Raw genomic sequence first — 23,690 nt, forward strand, 5'->3', positions numbered from 1 at the left:
TCAAACATTACAACAGTCAAACATTACAACAGTCAAACATTACAACAGTCAAACATTACAACAGTCAAACAATACAACAGTCAAACAATACAACAACAAACATTACAGCAACAAACATTACAGCCACAAACATTACAACAGTCAAACATTACAACAACAAACATTACAACAGTCAAACATTACAACAGTCAAACATTACAACAGTCAAACATTACAACAACAAACATTACAACAGTCAAACATTACAACAGTCAAACATTACAACAGTCAAACATTACAACAACAAACAATACAACAGTCAAACATTACAACAAACATTACAACAACAAACATTACAACAGTCAAACATTACAACAACAAACATTACAACAGTCAAACATTACAACAACAAACATTACAACAACAAACATTACAACAACAAACATTACAACAGTCAAACATTACAACAACAAACAATACAACAGTCAAACATTACAACAGTCAAACATTACAACAGTCAAACATTACAACAGTCAAACAATACAACAGTCAAACATTACAACAACAAATATTACGACAACAAACATTACGACAACAAACAATACAACAGTCAAACATTACAACAGTCAAACATTACAACAACAAACATTACAACAGTCAAACTTTACAACAGTCAAACAATACAACAGTCAAACATTACAACAGTCAAACATTACAACAGTCAAACATTACAACAGTCAAACATTACAACAGTCAAACATTACAACAGTCAAACAATACAACAGTCAAACATTACAACAGTCAAACATTACAGCAACAAATATTACAAGAACAAACATTACAACAACAAACAATACAACAGTCAAACATTACAATAACAAACATTACAACAACAAACATTACAACAGTCAAACATTACAACAGTCAAACATTACAACAGTCAAACAATACAACAGTCAAACATTACAACAACAAACATTACAACAGTCAAACATTACAACAGTCAAACATTACAACAACAAACATTACAACAACAAACATTACAACAGTCAAACATTACAACAACAAACATTACAATAGTCAAACATTACAACAACAAACAACAGTCAAACATTACAACAACAAACAATACAACAGTCAAACATTACAACAGTCAAACATTACAACAGTCAAACATTGCAACAACAAACATTTCAACAGTCAAACATTTCAACAGTCAAACATTACAACAACAAACATTACAACAGTCAAACATTACAACAACAAACAATACAACAGTCAAACATTACAACAACAAACATTACAACAACAAACATTACAACAACAAACAATACAACAGTCAAACATTACAACAGTCAAACAATACAACAGTCAAACATTACAACAGTCAAACATAACAACAGTCAAACAATACAACAGTCAAACATTACAACAACAAACATTACAACAGTCAAACATTACAACAACAAACATTACAACAGTCAAACAATACAACAGTCAAACATTACAACAACAAACATTACAACAGTCAAATATTACAACAACAAACAATACAACAGTCAAACATTACAACAACAAACATTACAACAACAAACAATACAACAGTCAAACATTACAACATTCAAACATTACAACAACAAACATTACAACAGTCAAATATTACAACAACAAACATTACAACAGTCAAACATTACAACAACAAACATTACAACAGTCAAACAATACAACAACAAACATTACAATAACAAACATTACAACAACAAACATTACAACAGTTAAACATTACAACAGTCAAACATTACAACAACAACATTACAACAACAAACATTACAACAGTCAAATATTACAACAGTCAAACAATACAACAGTCAAACATTACAACAGTCAAACATTACAACAACAAACAACAGTCAAACATTACAACAGTCAAAGAATACAACAGTCAAACATTACAACAACAAACATTACAACAACAAACATTACAACAACAAACATTACAACAGTCAAACATTACAACAACAAACATTACAACAGTCAAACATTACAACAGTCAAACATTACAATGTCAAACATTACAACAGTCAAACATTACAACAGTCAAACATTACAACAGTCAAACATTACAACAACAAACATTACAACAACAAACATTAAAACAGTCAAATATTACAACAGTCAAATATTACAACAGTCAAACATTAAAACAACAAACATTACAACAGTCAAACATTACAACAGTCAAACATTACAGCAACAAACATTACAGCAACAAACATTACAACAGTCAAACATTACAACAACAAACATTACAACAGTCAAACATTACAACAACAAACATTACAACAGTCAAACATTACAACAACAAACAATACAACAACAAACATTACAACAACAAACATTACAACAGTCAAACATTACAACAACAAACATTACAACAGTCAAACATTACAACAACAAACATTACAACAACAAACATTACAACAGTCAAACATTACAACAACAAACATTACAACATTCAAACATTACAACATTCAAACAATACAACAACAATCATTACAACAGTCAAACATTACAACAGTCAAACAATACAACAGTCAAACATTACAACAACAAACATTACAACAGTCAAACATTACAACAACAAACAATACAACAGTCAAACATTACAACAACAAACATTACAACAGTCAAACATTACAACAACAAACATTACAACAACAAACATTACAACAGTCAAACATTACAACAGTCAAACAATACAACAGTCAAACATTACAACAGTCAAACATTACAACAGTCAAACATTACAACAACAAACATTTCAACAGTCAAACATTACAACAACAAACATTACAACAGTCAAACATTACAACAACAAACAATACAACAGTCAAACATTACAACAACAAACATTACAACAACAAACATTACAACAGTCAAACATTACAACAACAAACAATACAACAGTCAAACAATACAACAGTCAAACATTACAACAGTCAAACATTACAACAGTCAAACATTACAACAGTCAAACAATACAACAGTCAAACAATACAACAACAAACATTACAGCAACAAACATTACAGCCACAAACATTACAACAGTCAAACATTACAACAACAAACATTACAACAGTCAAACATTACAACAGTCAAACATTACAACAGTCAAACATTACAACAACAAACATTACAACAGTCAAACATTACAACAGTCAAACATTACAACAGTCAAACATTACAACAACAAACAATACAACAGTCAAACATTACAACAAACATTACAACAACAAACATTACAACAGTCAAACATTACAACAACAAACATTACAACAGTCAAACATTACAACAACAAACATTACAACAACAAACATTACAACAACAAACATTACAACAGTCAAACATTACAACAACAAACAATACAACAGTCAAACATTACAACAGTCAAACATTACAACAGTCAAACATTACAACAGTCAAACAATACAACAGTCAAACATTACAACAACAAATATTACGACAACAAACATTACGACAACAAACAATACAACAGTCAAACATTACAACAGTCAAACATTACAACAACAAACATTACAACAGTCAAACTTTACAACAGTCAAACAATACAACAGTCAAACATTACAACAGTCAAACATTACAACAGTCAAACATTACAACAGTCAAACATTACAACAGTCAAACATTACAACAGTCAAACAATACAACAGTCAAACATTACAACAGTCAAACATTACAGCAACAAATATTACAAGAACAAACATTACAACAACAAACAATACAACAGTCAAACATTACAATAACAAACATTACAACAACAAACATTACAACAGTCAAACATTACAACAGTCAAACATTACAACAGTCAAACAATACAACAGTCAAACATTACAACAACAAACATTACAACAGTCAAACATTACAACAGTCAAACATTACAACAACAAACATTACAACAACAAACATTACAACAGTCAAACATTACAACAACAAACATTACAATAGTCAAACATTACAACAACAAACAACAGTCAAACATTACAACAACAAACAATACAACAGTCAAACATTACAACAGTCAAACATTACAACAGTCAAACATTGCAACAACAAACATTTCAACAGTCAAACATTTCAACAGTCAAACATTACAACAACAAACATTACAACAGTCAAACATTACAACAACAAACAATACAACAGTCAAACATTACAACAACAAACATTACAACAACAAACATTACAACAACAAACAATACAACAGTCAAACATTACAACAGTCAAACAATACAACAGTCAAACATTACAACAGTCAAACATAACAACAGTCAAACAATACAACAGTCAAACATTACAACAACAAACATTACAACAGTCAAACATTACAACAACAAACATTACAACAGTCAAACAATACAACAGTCAAACATTACAACAACAAACATTACAACAGTCAAATATTACAACAACAAACAATACAACAGTCAAACATTACAACAACAAACATTACAACAACAAACAATACAACAGTCAAACATTACAACATTCAAACATTACAACAACAAACATTACAACAGTCAAATATTACAACAACAAACATTACAACAGTCAAACATTACAACAACAAACATTACAACAGTCAAACAATACAAGAACAAACATTACAATAACAAACATTACAACAACAAACATTACAACAGTTAAACATTACAACAGTCAAACATTACAACAACAACATTACAACAACAAACATTACAACAGTCAAATATTACAACAGTCAAACAATACAACAACAAACAACAGTCAAACATTACAACAGTCAAAGAATACAACAGTCAAACATTACAACAACAAACATTACAACAACAAACATTACAACAACAAACATTACAACAGTCAAACATTACAACAACAAACATTACAACAGTCAAACATTACAACAGTCAAACATTACAATGTCAAACATTACAACAGTCAAACATTACAACAGTCAAACATTACAACAGTCAAACATTACAACAACAAACATTACAACAACAAACATTACAACAGTCAAATATTACAACAGTCAAATATTACAACAGTCAAACATTAAAACAACAAACATTACAACAGTCAAACATTACAACAGTCAAACATTACAGCAACAAACATTACAGCAACAAACATTACAACAGTCAAACATTACAACAACAAACATTACAACAGTCAAACATTACAACAACAAACATTACAACAGTCAAACATTACAACAACAAACAATACAACAACAAACATTACAACAACAAACATTACAACAGTCAAACATTACAACAACAAACATTACAACAGTCAAACATTACAACAACAAACATTACAACAACAAACATTACAACAGTCAAACATTACAACAACAAACATTACAACATTCAAACATTACAACATTCAAACAATACAACAACAATCATTACAACAGTCAAACATTACAACAGTCAAACAATACAACAGTCAAACATTACAACAACAAACATTACAACAGTCAAACATTACAACAACAAACAATACAACAGTCAAACATTACAACAACAAACATTACAACAGTCAAACATTACAACAACAAACATTACAACAACAAACATTACAACAGTCAAACATTACAACAGTCAAACATTACAACAACAAACATTACAACAACAAACATTACAACAGTCAAACATTACAACAGTCAAACATTACAACAACAAACATTACAACAACAAACATTACAACAGTCAAACAATACAACAGTCAAACATTACAACAACAAACATTACAACAGTCAAACATTACAACAACAAACATTACAACAGTCAAAAATTACAACAACAAACAATACAACAGTCAAACATTACAACAACAAACATTACAACAACAAACATTACAACAGTCAAACATTACAACAACAGACATTACAACAGTCAAACATTACAACAGTCAAACATTACAACAGTCAAACATTACAACAGTCAAACATTACAACAACAAACAATACAACAGTCAAACATTACAACAACAAACATTACAACAACAAACATTACAACAACAAACATTACAACATTCAAACAATACAACAACAAACATTACAACAACAAACATTACAACAACAAACATTACAACAACAAACATTACAACAGTCAAACATTACAACAGTCAAACAATACAACAGTCAAACATTACAACAGTCAAACATAACAACAGTCAAACAATACAACAGTCAAACATTACAACAACAAACATTACAACAGTCAAACATTACAACAACAAACATTACAACAGTCAAACAATACAACAGTCAAACATTACAACAACAAACATTACAACAGTCAAATATTACAACAACAAACAATACAACAGTCAAACATTACAACAACAAACATTACAACAACAAACAATACAACAGTCAAACATTACAACATTCAAACATTACAACAACAAACATTACAACAGTCAAATATTACAACAACAAACATTACAACAGTCAAACATTACAACAACAAACATTACAACAGTCAAACAATACAACAACAAACATTACAATAACAAACATTACAACAACAAACATTACAACAGTTAAACATTACAACAGTCAAACATTACAACAACAACATTACAACAACAAACATTACAACAGTCAAATATTACAACAGTCAAACAATACAACAGTCAAACATTACAACAGTCAAACATTACAACAACAAACAACAGTCAAACATTACAACAGTCAAAGAATACAACAGTCAAACATTACAACAACAAACATTACAACAACAAACATTACAACAACAAACATTACAACAGTCAAACATTACAACAACAAACATTACAACAGTCAAACATTACAACAGTCAAACATTACAATGTCAAACATTACAACAGTCAAACATTACAACAGTCAAACATTACAACAGTCAAACATTACAACAACAAACATTACAACAACAAACATTACAACAGTCAAATATTACAACAGTCAAATATTACAACAGTCAAACATTAAAACAACAAACATTACAACAGTCAAACATTACAACAGTCAAACATTACAGCAACAAACATTACAGCAACAAACATTACAACAGTCAAACATTACAACAACAAACATTACAACAGTCAAACATTACAACAACAAACATTACAACAGTCAAACATTACAACAACAAACAATACAACAACAAACATTACAACAACAAACATTACAACAGTCAAACATTACAACAACAAACATTACAACAGTCAAACATTACAACAACAAACATTACAACAACAAACATTACAACAGTCAAACATTACAACAACAAACATTACAACATTCAAACATTACAACATTCAAACAATACAACAACAATCATTACAACAGTCAAACATTACAACAGTCAAACAATACAACAGTCAAACATTACAACAACAAACATTACAACAGTCAAACATTACAACAACAAACAATACAACAGTCAAACATTACAACAACAAACATTACAACAGTCAAACATTACAACAACAAACATTACAACAACAAACATTACAACAGTCAAACATTACAACAGTCAAACATTACAACAACAAACATTACAACAACAAACATTACAACAGTCAAACATTACAACAGTCAAACATTACAACAACAAACATTACAACAACAAACATTACAACAGTCAAACAATACAACAGTCAAACATTACAACAACAAACATTACAACAGTCAAACATTACAACAACAAACATTACAACAGTCAAAAATTACAACAACAAACAATACAACAGTCAAACATTACAACAACAAACATTACAACAACAAACATTACAACAGTCAAACATTACAACAACAGACATTACAACAGTCAAACATTACAACAGTCAAACATTACAACAGTCAAACATTACAACAGTCAAACATTACAACAACAAACAATACAACAGTCAAACATTACAACAACAAACATTACAACAACAAACATTACAACAACAAACATTACAACATTCAAACAATACAACAACAAACATTACAACAACAAACATTACAACAACAAACATTACAACAACAAACATTACAACAGTCAAACATTACAACAACAAACATTACAACAGTCAAACAGTACAACAGTCAAACAATACAACAGTCAAACATTACAACAACAAACATTACAACAGTCAAACATTACAACAGTCAAACAATACAACAACAAACATTACAACAGTCAAACATTACAACAGTCAAACAATACAACAACAAACATTACAGCAACAAACATTACAACAGTCAGACATTACAACAGTCAAACATTACAACAACAAACAATACAACAGTCAAACATTACAACAGTCAAACATTACAACAGTCAAACATTACAACAGTCAAACATTACAACAGTCAAACATTACAACAACAAACAATACAACAGTCAAACATTACAACAGTCAAACATTACAACAGTCAAACATTACAACAGTCAAACAATACAACAGTCAAACATTACAACAACAAACAACAGTCAAACATTACAACAGTCAAAGAATACAACAGTCAAACATTACAACAAACATTACAACAACAAACATTACAACAGTCAAACATTACAACAACAAACAATACAACAACAAACATTACAACAACAAACATTACAACAGTCAAACATTACAACAACAAACAATACAACAGTCAAACATTACAACAGTCAAACAATACAACAGTCAAACAATACAACAGTCAAACATTACAACAACAAACATTACAACAGTAAAACATTACAACAACAAACATTACAACAACAAACATTACAACAGTCAAACATTACAACAACAAACATTACAACAGTCAAACATTACAACATTCAAACAATACAACAACAATCATTACAACAGTCAAACATTACAACAGTCAAACATTACAACAACAAACAATACAACAGTCAAACATTACAACAACAAACATTACAACAGTCAAACATTACAACAACAAACATTACAACAACAAACATTACAACAGTCAAACATTACAACAGTCAAACATTACAACAACAAACATTACAACAGTCAAACATTACAACAGTCAAACATTACAACAGCAAACATTACAACAACAAACATTACAACAGTCAAACAATACAACAGTCAAACATTACAACAACAAACATTACAACAGTCAAACATTACAACAACAAACATTACAACAGTCAAAAATTACAACAACAAACAATACAACACTCAAACATTACAACAACAAACAATACAACAGTCAAACATTACAACAACAAACATTACAACAACAAACATTACAACAGTCAAACATTACAACAACAAACATTACAACAGTCAAACATTACAACAGTTAAACATTACAACAGTCAAACATTACAACAGTCAAACATTACAACAACAAACAATACAACAGTCAAACATTACAACAACAAACATTACAACAACAAACATTACAACAACAAACATTACAACAGTCAAACAATACAACAACAAACATTACAACAACAAACATTACAACAACAAACATTACAACAACAAACATTACAACAGTCAAACATTACAACAACAAACATTACAACAGTCAAACATTACAACAACAAACATTACAACAACAAACATTACAACAGTCAAACATTACAACAACAAACATTACAACAGTCAAACATTACAACAACAAACATTACAACAACAAACATTACAACAACAAACATTACAACAGTCAAACATTACAACAACAAACAATACAACAGTCAAACATTACAACAGTCAAACATTACAACAGTCAAACATTACAACAGTCAAACAATACAACAGTCAAACATTACAACAACAAATATTACGACAACAAACATTACGACAACAAACAATACAACAGTCAAACATTACAACAGTCAAACATTACAACAACAAACATTACAACAGTCAAACTTTACAACAGTCAAACAATACAACAGTCAAACATTACAACAGTCAAACATTACAACAGTCAAACATTACAACAGTCAAACATTACAACAGTCAAACATTACAACAGTCAAACAATACAACAGTCAAACATTACAACAGTCAAACATTACAGCAACAAATATTACAAGAACAAACATTACAACAACAAACAATACAACAGTCAAACATTACAATAACAAACATTACAACAACAAACATTACAACAGTCAAACATTACAACAGTCAAACATTACAACAGTCAAACAATACAACAGTCAAACATTACAACAACAAACATTACAACAGTCAAACATTACAACAGTCAAACATTACAACAACAAACATTACAACAACAAACATTACAACAGTCAAACATTACAACAACAAACATTACAATAGTCAAACATTACAACAACAAACAACAGTCAAACATTACAACAACAAACAATACAACAGTCAAACATTACAACAGTCAAACATTACAACAGTCAAACATTGCAACAACAAACATTTCAACAGTCAAACATTTCAACAGTCAAACATTACAACAACAAACATTACAACAGTCAAACATTACAACAACAAACAATACAACAGTCAAACATTACAACAACAAACATTACAACAACAAACATTACAACAACAAACAATACAACAGTCAAACATTACAACAGTCAAACAATACAACAGTCAAACATTACAACATTCAAACATTACAACAACAAACATTACAACAGTCAAATATTACAACAACAAACATTACAACAGTCAAACATTACAACAACAAACATTACAACAGTCAAACAATACAACAACAAACATTACAATAACAAACATTACAACAACAAACATTACAACAGTTAAACATTACAACAGTCAAACATTACAACAACAACATTACAACAACAAACATTACAACAGTCAAATATTACAACAGTCAAACAATACAACAGTCAAACATTACAACAGTCAAACATTACAACAACAAACAACAGTCAAACATTACAACAGTCAAAGAATACAACAGTCAAACATTACAACAACAAACATTACAACAACAAACATTACAACAACAAACATTACAACAGTCAAACATTACAACAACAAACATTACAACAGTCAAACATTACAACAGTCAAACATTACAATGTCAAACATTACAACAGTCAAACATTACAACAGTCAAACATTACAACAGTCAAACATTACAACAACAAACATTACAACAACAAACATTACAACAGTCAAATATTACAACAGTCAAATATTACAACAGTCAAACATTAAAACAACAAACATTACAACAGTCAAACATTACAACAGTCAAACATTACAGCAACAAACATTACAGCAACAAACATTACAACAGTCAAACATTACAACAACAAACATTACAACAGTCAAACATTACAACAACAAACATTACAACAGTCAAACATTACAACAACAAACAATACAACAACAAACATTACAACAACAAACATTACAACAGTCAAACATTACAACAACAAACATTACAACAGTCAAACATTACAACAACAAACATTACAACAACAAACATTACAACAGTCAAACATTACAACAACAAACATTACAACATTCAAACATTACAACATTCAAACAATACAACAACAATCATTACAACAGTCAAACATTACAACAGTCAAACAATACAACAGTCAAACATTACAACAACAAACATTACAACAGTCAAACATTACAACAACAAACAATACAACAGTCAAACAATACAACAGTCAAACATTACAACAGTCAAACATTACAACAGTCAAACATTACAACAGTCAAACATTACAACAGTCAAACAATACAACAGTCAAACAATACAACAACAAACATTACAGCAACAAACATTACAGCCACAAACATTACAACAGTCAAACATTACAACAACAAACATTACAACAGTCAAACATTACAACAGTCAAACATTACAACAGTCAAACATTACAACAACAAACATTACAACAGTCAAACATTACAACAGTCAAACATTACAACAGTCAAACATTACAACAACAAACAATACAACAGTCAAACATTACAACAAACATTACAACAACAAACATTACAACAGTCAAACATTACAACAACAAACATTACAACAGTCAAACATTACAACAACAAACATTACAACAACAAACATTACAACAACAAACATTACAACAGTCAAACATTACAACAACAAACAATACAACAGTCAAACATTACAACAGTCAAACATTACAACAGTCAAACATTACAACAGTCAAACAATACAACAGTCAAACATTACAACAACAAATATTACGACAACAAACATTACGACAACAAACAATACAACAGTCAAACATTACAACAGTCAAACATTACAACAACAAACATTACAACAGTCAAACTTTACAACAGTCAAACAATACAACAGTCAAACATTACAACAGTCAAACATTACAACAGTCAAACATTACAACAGTCAAACATTACAACAGTCAAACATTACAACAGTCAAACAATACAACAGTCAAACATTACAACAGTCAAACATTACAGCAACAAATATTACAAGAACAAACATTACAACAACAAACAATACAACAGTCAAACATTACAATAACAAACATTACAACAACAAACATTACAACAGTCAAACATTACAACAGTCAAACATTACAACAGTCAAACAATACAACAGTCAAACATTACAACAACAAACATTACAACAGTCAAACATTACAACAGTCAAACATTACAACAACAAACATTACAACAACAAACATTACAACAGTCAAACATTACAACAACAAACATTACAATAGTCAAACATTACAACAACAAACAACAGTCAAACATTACAACAACAAACAATACAACAGTCAAACATTACAACAGTCAAACATTACAACAGTCAAACATTGCAACAACAAACATTTCAACAGTCAAACATTTCAACAGTCAAACATTACAACAACAAACATTACAACAGTCAAACATTACAACAACAAACAATACAACAGTCAAACATTACAACAACAAACATTACAACAACAAACATTACAACAACAAACAATACAACAGTCAAACATTACAACAGTCAAACAATACAACAGTCAAACATTACAACAGTCAAACATAACAACAGTCAAACAATACAACAGTCAAACATTACAACAACAAACATTACAACAGTCAAACATTACAACAACAAACATTACAACAGTCAAACAATACAACAGTCAAACATTACAACAACAAACATTACAACAGTCAAATATTACAACAACAAACAATACAACAGTCAAACATTACAACAACAAACATTACAACAACAAACAATACAACAGTCAAACATTACAACATTCAAACATTACAACAACAAACATTACAACAGTCAAATATTACAACAACAAACATTACAACAGTCAAACATTACAACAACAAACATTACAACAGTCAAACAATACAACAACAAACATTACAATAACAAACATTACAACAACAAACATTACAACAGTTAAACATTACAACAGTCAAACATTACAACAACAACATTACAACAACAAACATTACAACAGTCAAATATTACAACAGTCAAACAATACAACAGTCAAACATTACAACAGTCAAACATTACAACAACAAACAACAGTCAAACATTACAACAGTCAAAGAATACAACAGTCAAACATTACAACAACAAACATTACAACAACAAACATTACAACAACAAACATTACAACAGTCAAACATTACAACAACAAACATTACAACAGTCAAACATTACAACAGTCAAACATTACAATGTCAAACATTACAACAGTCAAACATTACAACAGTCAAACATTACAACAGTCAAACATTACAACAACAAACATTACAACAACAAACATTAAAACAGTCAAATATTACAACAGTCAAATATTACAACAGTCAAACATTAAAACAACAAACATTACAACAGTCAAACATTACAACAGTCAAACATTACAGCAACAAACATTACAGCAACAAACATTACAACAGTCAAACATTACAACAACAAACATTACAACAGTCAAACATTACAACAACAAACATTACAACAGTCAAACATTACAACAACAAACAATACAACAACAAACATTACAACAACAAACATTACAACAGTCAAACATTACAACAACAAACATTACAACAGTCAAACATTACAACAACAAACATTACAACAACAAACATTACAACAGTCAAACATTACAACAACAAACATTACAACATTCAAACATTACAACATTCAAACAATACAACAACAATCATTACAACAGTCAAACATTACAACAGTCAAACAATACAACAGTCAAACATTACAACAACAAACATTACAACAGTCAAACATTACAACAACAAACAATACAACAGTCAAACATTACAACAACAAACATTACAACAGTCAAACATTACAACAACAAACATTACAACAACAAACATTACAACAGTCAAACATTACAACAGTCAAACAATACAACAGTCAAACATTACAACAGTCAAACATTACAACAGTCAAACATTACAACAACAAACATTTCAACAGTCAAACATTACAACAACAAACATTACAACAGTCAAACATTACAACAACAAACAATACAACAGTCAAACATTACAACAACAAACATTACAACAACAAACATTACAACAGTCAAACATTACAACAACAAACAATACAACAGTCAAACAATACAACAGTCAAACATTACAACAGTCAAACATTACAACAGTCAAACATTACAACAGTCAAACAATACAACAGTCAAACAATACAACAACAAACATTACAGCAACAAACATTACAGCCACAAACATTACAACAGTCAAACATTACAACAACAAACATTACAACAGTCAAACATTACAACAGTCAAACATTACAACAGTCAAACATTACAACAACAAACATTACAACAGTCAAACATTACAACAGTCAAACATTACAACAGTCAAACATTACAACAACAAACAATACAACAGTCAAACATTACAACAAACATTACAACAACAAACATTACAACAGTCAAACATTACAACAACAAACATTACAACAGTCAAACATTACAACAACAAACATTACAACAACAAACATTACAACAACAAACATTACAACAGTCAAACATTACAACAACAAACAATACAACAGTCAAACATTACAACAGTCAAACATTACAACAGTCAAACATTACAACAGTCAAACAATACAACAGTCAAACATTACAACAACAAATATTACGACAACAAACATTACGACAACAAACAATACAACAGTCAAACATTACAACAGTCAAACATTACAACAACAAACATTACAACAGTCAAACTTTACAACAGTCAAACAATACAACAGTCAAACATTACAACAGTCAAACATTACAACAGTCAAACATTACAACAGTCAAACATTACAACAGTCAAACATTACAACAGTCAAACAATACAACAGTCAAACATTACAACAGTCAAACATTACAGCAACAAATATTACAAGAACAAACATTACAACAACAAACAATACAACAGTCAAACATTACAATAACAAACATTACAACAACAAACATTACAACAGTCAAACATTACAACAGTCAAACATTACAACAGTCAAACAATACAACAGTCAAACATTACAACAACAAACATTACAACAGTCAAACATTACAACAGTCAAACATTACAACAACAAACATTACAACAACAAACATTACAACAGTCAAACATTACAACAACAAACATTACAATAGTCAAACATTACAACAACAAACAACAGTCAAACATTACAACAACAAACAATACAACAGTCAAACATTACAACAGTCAAACATTACAACAGTCAAACATTGCAACAACAAACATTTCAACAGTCAAACATTTCAACAGTCAAACATTACAACAACAAACATTACAACAGTCAAACATTACAACAACAAACAATACAACAGTCAAACATTACAACAACAAACATTACAACAACAAACATTACAACAACAAACAATACAACAGTCAAACATTACAACAGTCAAACAATACAACAGTCAAACATTACAACAGTCAAACATAACAACAGTCAAACAATACAACAGTCAAACATTACAACAACAAACATTACAACAGTCAAACATTACAACAACAAACATTACAACAGTCAAACAATACAACAGTCAAACATTACAACAACAAACATTACAACAGTCAAATATTACAACAACAAACAATACAACAGTCAAACATTACAACAACAAACATTACAACAACAAACAATACAACAGTCAAACATTACAACATTCAAACATTACAACAACAAACATTACAACAGTCAAATATTACAACAACAAACATTACAACAGTCAAACATTACAACAACAAACATTACAACAGTCAAACAATACAAGAACAAACATTACAATAACAAACATTACAACAACAAACATTACAACAGTTAAACATTACAACAGTCAAACATTACAACAACAACATTACAACAACAAACATTACAACAGTCAAATATTACAACAGTCAAACAATACAACAACAAACAACAGTCAAACATTACAACAGTCAAAGAATACAACAGTCAAACATTACAACAACAAACATTACAACAACAAACATTACAACAACAAACATTACAACAGTCAAACATTACAACAACAAACATTACAACAGTCAAACATTACAACAGTCAAACATTACAATGTCAAACATTACAACAGTCAAACATTACAACAGTCAAACATTACAACAGTCAAACATTACAACAACAAACATTACAACAACAAACATTACAACAGTCAAATATTACAACAGTCAAATATTACAACAGTCAAACATTAAAACAACAAACATTACAACAGTCAAACATTACAACAGTCAAACATTACAGCAACAAACATTACAGCAACAAACATTACAACAGTCAAACATTACAACAACAAACATTACAACAGTCAAACATTACAACAACAAACATTACAACAGTCAAACATTACAACAACAAACAATACAACAACAAACATTACAACAACAAACATTACAACAGTCAAACATTACAACAACAAACATTACAACAGTCAAACATTACAACAACAAACATTACAACAACAAACATTACAACAGTCAAACATTACAACAACAAACATTACAACATTCAAACATTACAACATTCAAACAATACAACAACAATCATTACAACAGTCAAACATTACAACAGTCAAACAATACAACAGTCAAACATTACAACAACAAACATTACAACAGTCAAACATTACAACAACAAACAATACAACAGTCAAACATTACAACAACAAACATTACAACAGTCAAACATTACAACAACAAACATTACAACAACAAACATTACAACAGTCAAACATTACAACAGTCAAACATTACAACAACAAACATTACAACAACAAACATTACAACAGTCAAACATTACAACAGTCAAACATTACAACAACAAACATTACAACAACAAACATTACAACAGTCAAACAATACAACAGTCAAACATTACAACAACAAACATTACAACAGTCAAACATTACAACAACAAACATTACAACAGTCAAAAATTACAACAACAAACAATACAACAGTCAAACATTACAACAACAAACATTACAACAACAAACATTACAACAGTCAAACATTACAACAACAGACATTACAACAGTCAAACATTACAACAGTCAAACATTACAACAGTCAAACATTACAACAGTCAAACATTACAACAACAAACAATACAACAGTCAAACATTACAACAACAAACATTACAACAACAAACATTACAACAACAAACATTACAACATTCAAACAATACAACAACAAACATTACAACAACAAACATTACAACAACAAACATTACAACAACAAACATTACAACAGTCAAACATTACAACAGTCAAACAATACAACAGTCAAACATTACAACAGTCAAACATAACAACAGTCAAACAATACAACAGTCAAACATTACAACAACAAACATTACAACAGTCAAACATTACAACAACAAACATTACAACAGTCAAACAATACAACAGTCAAACATTACAACAACAAACATTACAACAGTCAAATATTACAACAACAAACAATACAACAGTCAAACATTACAACAACAAACATTACAACAACAAACAATACAACAGTCAAACATTACAACATTCAAACATTACAACAACAAACATTACAACAGTCAAATATTACAACAACAAACATTACAACAGTCAAACATTACAACAACAAACATTACAACAGTCAAACAATACAACAACAAACATTACAATAACAAACATTACAACAACAAACATTACAACAGTTAAACATTACAACAGTCAAACATTACAACAACAACATTACAACAACAAACATTACAACAGTCAAATATTACAACAGTCAAACAATACAACAGTCAAACATTACAACAGTCAAACATTACAACAACAAACAACAGTCAAACATTACAACAGTCAAAGAATACAACAGTCAAACATTACAACAACAAACATTACAACAACAAACATTACAACAACAAACATTACAACAGTCAAACATTACAACAACAAACATTACAACAGTCAAACATTACAACAGTCAAACATTACAATGTCAAACATTACAACAGTCAAACATTACAACAGTCAAACATTACAACAGTCAAACATTACAACAACAAACATTACAACAACAAACATTACAACAGTCAAATATTACAACAGTCAAATATTACAACAGTCAAACATTAAAACAACAAACATTACAACAGTCAAACATTACAACAGTCAAACATTACAGCAACAAACATTACAGCAACAAACATTACAACAGTCAAACATTACAACAACAAACATTACAACAGTCAAACATTACAACAACAAACATTACAACAGTCAAACATTACAACAACAAACAATACAACAACAAACATTACAACAACAAACATTACAACAGTCAAACATTACAACAACAAACATTACAACAGTCAAACATTACAACAACAAACATTACAACAACAAACATTACAACAGTCAAACATTACAACAACAAACATTACAACATTCAAACATTACAACATTCAAACAATACAACAACAATCATTACAACAGTCAAACATTACAACAGTCAAACAATACAACAGTCAAACATTACAACAACAAACATTACAACAGTCAAACATTACAACAACAAACAATACAACAGTCAAACATTACAACAACAAACATTACAACAGTCAAACATTACAACAACAAACATTACAACAACAAACATTACAACAGTCAAACATTACAACAGTCAAACATTACAACAACAAACATTACAACAACAAACATTACAACAGTCAAACATTACAACAGTCAAACATTACAACAACAAACATTACAACAACAAACATTACAACAGTCAAACAATACAACAGTCAAACATTACAACAACAAACATTACAACAGTCAAACATTACAACAACAAACATTACAACAGTCAAAAATTACAACAACAAACAATACAACAGTCAAACATTACAACAACAAACATTACAACAACAAACATTACAACAGTCAAACATTACAACAACAGACATTACAACAGTCAAACATTACAACAGTCAAACATTACAACAGTCAAACATTACAACAGTCAAACATTACAACAACAAACAATACAACAGTCAAACATTACAACAACAAACATTACAACAACAAACATTACAACAACAAACATTACAACATTCAAACAATACAACAACAAACATTACAACAACAAACATTACAACAACAAACATTACAACAACAAACATTACAACAGTCAAACATTACAACAACAAACATTACAACAGTCAAACAGTACAACAGTCAAACAATACAACAGTCAAACATTACAACAACAAACATTACAACAGTCAAACATTACAACAGTCAAACAATACAACAACAAACATTACAACAGTCAAACATTACAACAGTCAAACAATACAACAACAAACATTACAGCAACAAACATTACAACAGTCAGACATTACAACAGTCAAACATTACAACAACAAACAATACAACAGTCAAACATTACAACAGTCAAACATTACAACAGTCAAACATTACAACAGTCAAACATTACAACAGTCAAACATTACAACAACAAACAATACAACAGTCAAACATTACAACAGTCAAACATTACAACAGTCAAACATTACAACAGTCAAACAATACAACAGTCAAACATTACAACAACAAACAACAGTCAAACATTACAACAGTCAAAGAATACAACAGTCAAACATTACAACAAACATTACAACAACAAACATTACAACAGTCAAACATTACAACAACAAACAATACAACAACAAACATTACAACAACAAACATTACAACAGTCAAACATTACAACAACAAACAATACAACAGTCAAACATTACAACAGTCAAACAATACAACAGTCAAACAATACAACAGTCAAACATTACAACAACAAACATTACAACAGTAAAACATTACAACAACAAACATTACAACAACAAACATTACAACAGTCAAACATTACAACAACAAACATTACAACAGTCAAACATTACAACATTCAAACAATACAACAACAATCATTACAACAGTCAAACATTACAACAGTCAAACATTACAACAACAAACAATACAACAGTCAAACATTACAACAACAAACATTACAACAGTCAAACATTACAACAACAAACATTACAACAACAAACATTACAACAGTCAAACATTACAACAGTCAAACATTACAACAACAAACATTACAACAGTCAAACATTACAACAGTCAAACATTACAACAGCAAACATTACAACAACAAACATTACAACAGTCAAACAATACAACAGTCAAACATTACAACAACAAACATTACAACAGTCAAACATTACAACAACAAACATTACAACAGTCAAAAATTACAACAACAAACAATACAACACTCAAACATTACAACAACAAACAATACAACAGTCAAACATTACAACAACAAACATTACAACAACAAACATTACAACAGTCAAACATTACAACAACAAACATTACAACAGTCAAACATTACAACAGTTAAACATTACAACAGTCAAACATTACAACAGTCAAACATTACAACAACAAACAATACAACAGTCAAACATTACAACAACAAACATTACAACAACAAACATTACAACAACAAACATTACAACAGTCAAACAATACAACAACAAACATTACAACAACAAACATTACAACAACAAACATTACAACAACAAACATTACAACAGTCAAACATTACAACAACAAACATTACAACAGTCAAACAGTACAACAGTCAAACAATACAACAGTCAAACATTACAACAACAAACATTACAACAGTCAAACATTACAACAGTCAAACAATACAACAACAAACATTACAACAGTCAAACATTACAACAGTCAAACAATACAACAACAAACATTACAGCAACAAACATTACAACAGTCAGACATTACAACAGTCAAACATTTCAGCAGTCAAACATTACAACAGTCAAACATTACAACAACAAACAATACAACAGTCAAACATTACAACAGTCAAACATTACAACAGTCAAACATTACAACAGTCAAACATTACAACAGTCAAACATTACAACAACAAACAATACAACAGTCAAACATTACAACAGTCAAACATTACAACAGTCAAACATTACAACAGTCAAACAATACAACAGTCAAACATTAAAACAACAAACAACAGTCAAACATTACAACAGTCAAAGAATACAACAGTCAATTATTACAACAACAAACATTACAACAACAAACATTACAACAACAAACATTACAACAGTCAAACATTACAACAACAAACATTACAACAGTCAAACATTACAACAGTCAAACATTACAACGTCAAACATTACAACAGTCAAACATTACAACAGTCAAACATTACAACAACAAACATTACAACAGTCAAACATTACAACAACAAACATTACAACAGTCAAATATTACAACAGTCAAATATTACAACAGTCAAACATTAAAACAACAAACAATACAACAACAAACATTACAACAACAAACATTACAACAGTCAAACATTACAACAACAAACATTACAACAGTCAAACATTACAACAGTCAAACAATACAACAGTCAAACATTACAACAACAAACATTACAACAGTCAAACATTACAACGACAAACATTACAACAACAAACATTACAACAGTCAAACATTACAACAACAAACAATACAACAGTCAAACATTACAACAGTCAAACATTACAGCAACAAATATTACAACAACAAACATTACAACAACAAACAATACAACAGTCAAACATTACAATAACAAACATTACAACAACAAACATTACAACAGTCAAACATTACAACAGTCAAACATTACAACAGTCAAACAATACAACAGTCAAACATTACAACAACAAACATTACAACAGTCAAACATTACAACAGTCAAACATTACAACAACAAACATTACAACAACAAACATTACAACAGTCAAACATTACAACAACAAACATTACAACAACAAACATTACAACAGTCAAACATTACAACAACAAACATTACAACAGTCAAACATTACAACTACAAACAACAGTCAAACATTACAACAACAAACAATACAACAGTCAAACATTACAACAGTCAAACATTACAACAGTCAAACATTACAACAACAAACATTTCAACAGTCAAACATTTCAACAGTCAAAAATTACAACAACAAACATTACAACAGTCAAACATTACAACAACAAACATTACAACAGTCAAACAATACAACAGTCAAACATTACAACAACAAACATTACAACAGTCAAATATTACAACAACAAACAATACAACAGTCAAACATTACAACAAACATTACAACAACAAACAATACAACAGTCAAACATTACAACAGTCAAACATTACAACAACAAACATTACAACAGTCAAATATTACAACAACAAACATTACAACAGTCAAACATTACAACAACAAACATTACAACAGTCAAACAATACAACAACAAACATTACAATAACAAACATTACAACAACAAACATTACAACAGTCAAACATTACAACAGTCAAACATTACAACAGTCAAACAATACAACAGTCAAACATTACAACAACAAACATTACAACAGTCAAACATTACAACAGTCAAACATTACAACAACAACATTACAACAACAAACATTACAACAACAAACATTACAACAGTCAAACATTACAACAGTCAAACATTACAACAGTAAAACATTACAACAGTCTAACATTACAACAGTCAAACATTACAACAACAAACATTACAACAACAAACATTACAACAGTCAAACATTACAACAGTCAAACATTACAACAGTCAAACATTACAACAACAAACAATACAACAGTCAAACATTACAACAGTCAAACAATACAACAGTCAAACATTACAACAGTCAAACATTACAACAGTCAAACATTACAACAACAACATTACAACAACAAACATTAAAACAGTAGAACATTACAACAACAAACATTACAACAGTCAAACATTACAACAACAAACATTACAACAGTCAAACATTACAACAACAAACAATACAACAGTCAAACAATACAACAGTCAAACATTACAACAGTCAAACATTACAACAGTCAAACATTACAACAACAAACATTACAACACTCAAACATTACAACAACAAACATTTCAACAGT

The 23,690-nt window shown here is 29.1% G+C and overlaps 1 protein-coding gene across 1 annotated transcript in view; it reads right to left on the reverse strand.

Annotated features, from left to right (window-relative positions):
- LOC106594939 (DIS3-like exonuclease 1) overlaps positions 1 to 23,690 on the reverse strand; it is a 515,943-nt gene that overhangs the window by 427,275 nt on the left and 64,978 nt on the right. The window lies entirely within an intron of this gene.

The sequence above is a fragment of the Salmo salar genome, chromosome 11 (genome assembly GCF_965601325.2).
Source record: "Salmo salar chromosome 11, fSalSal1, whole genome shotgun sequence".
NCBI classification, from domain to species: Eukaryota; Metazoa; Chordata; class Actinopteri; order Salmoniformes; family Salmonidae; genus Salmo; species Salmo salar.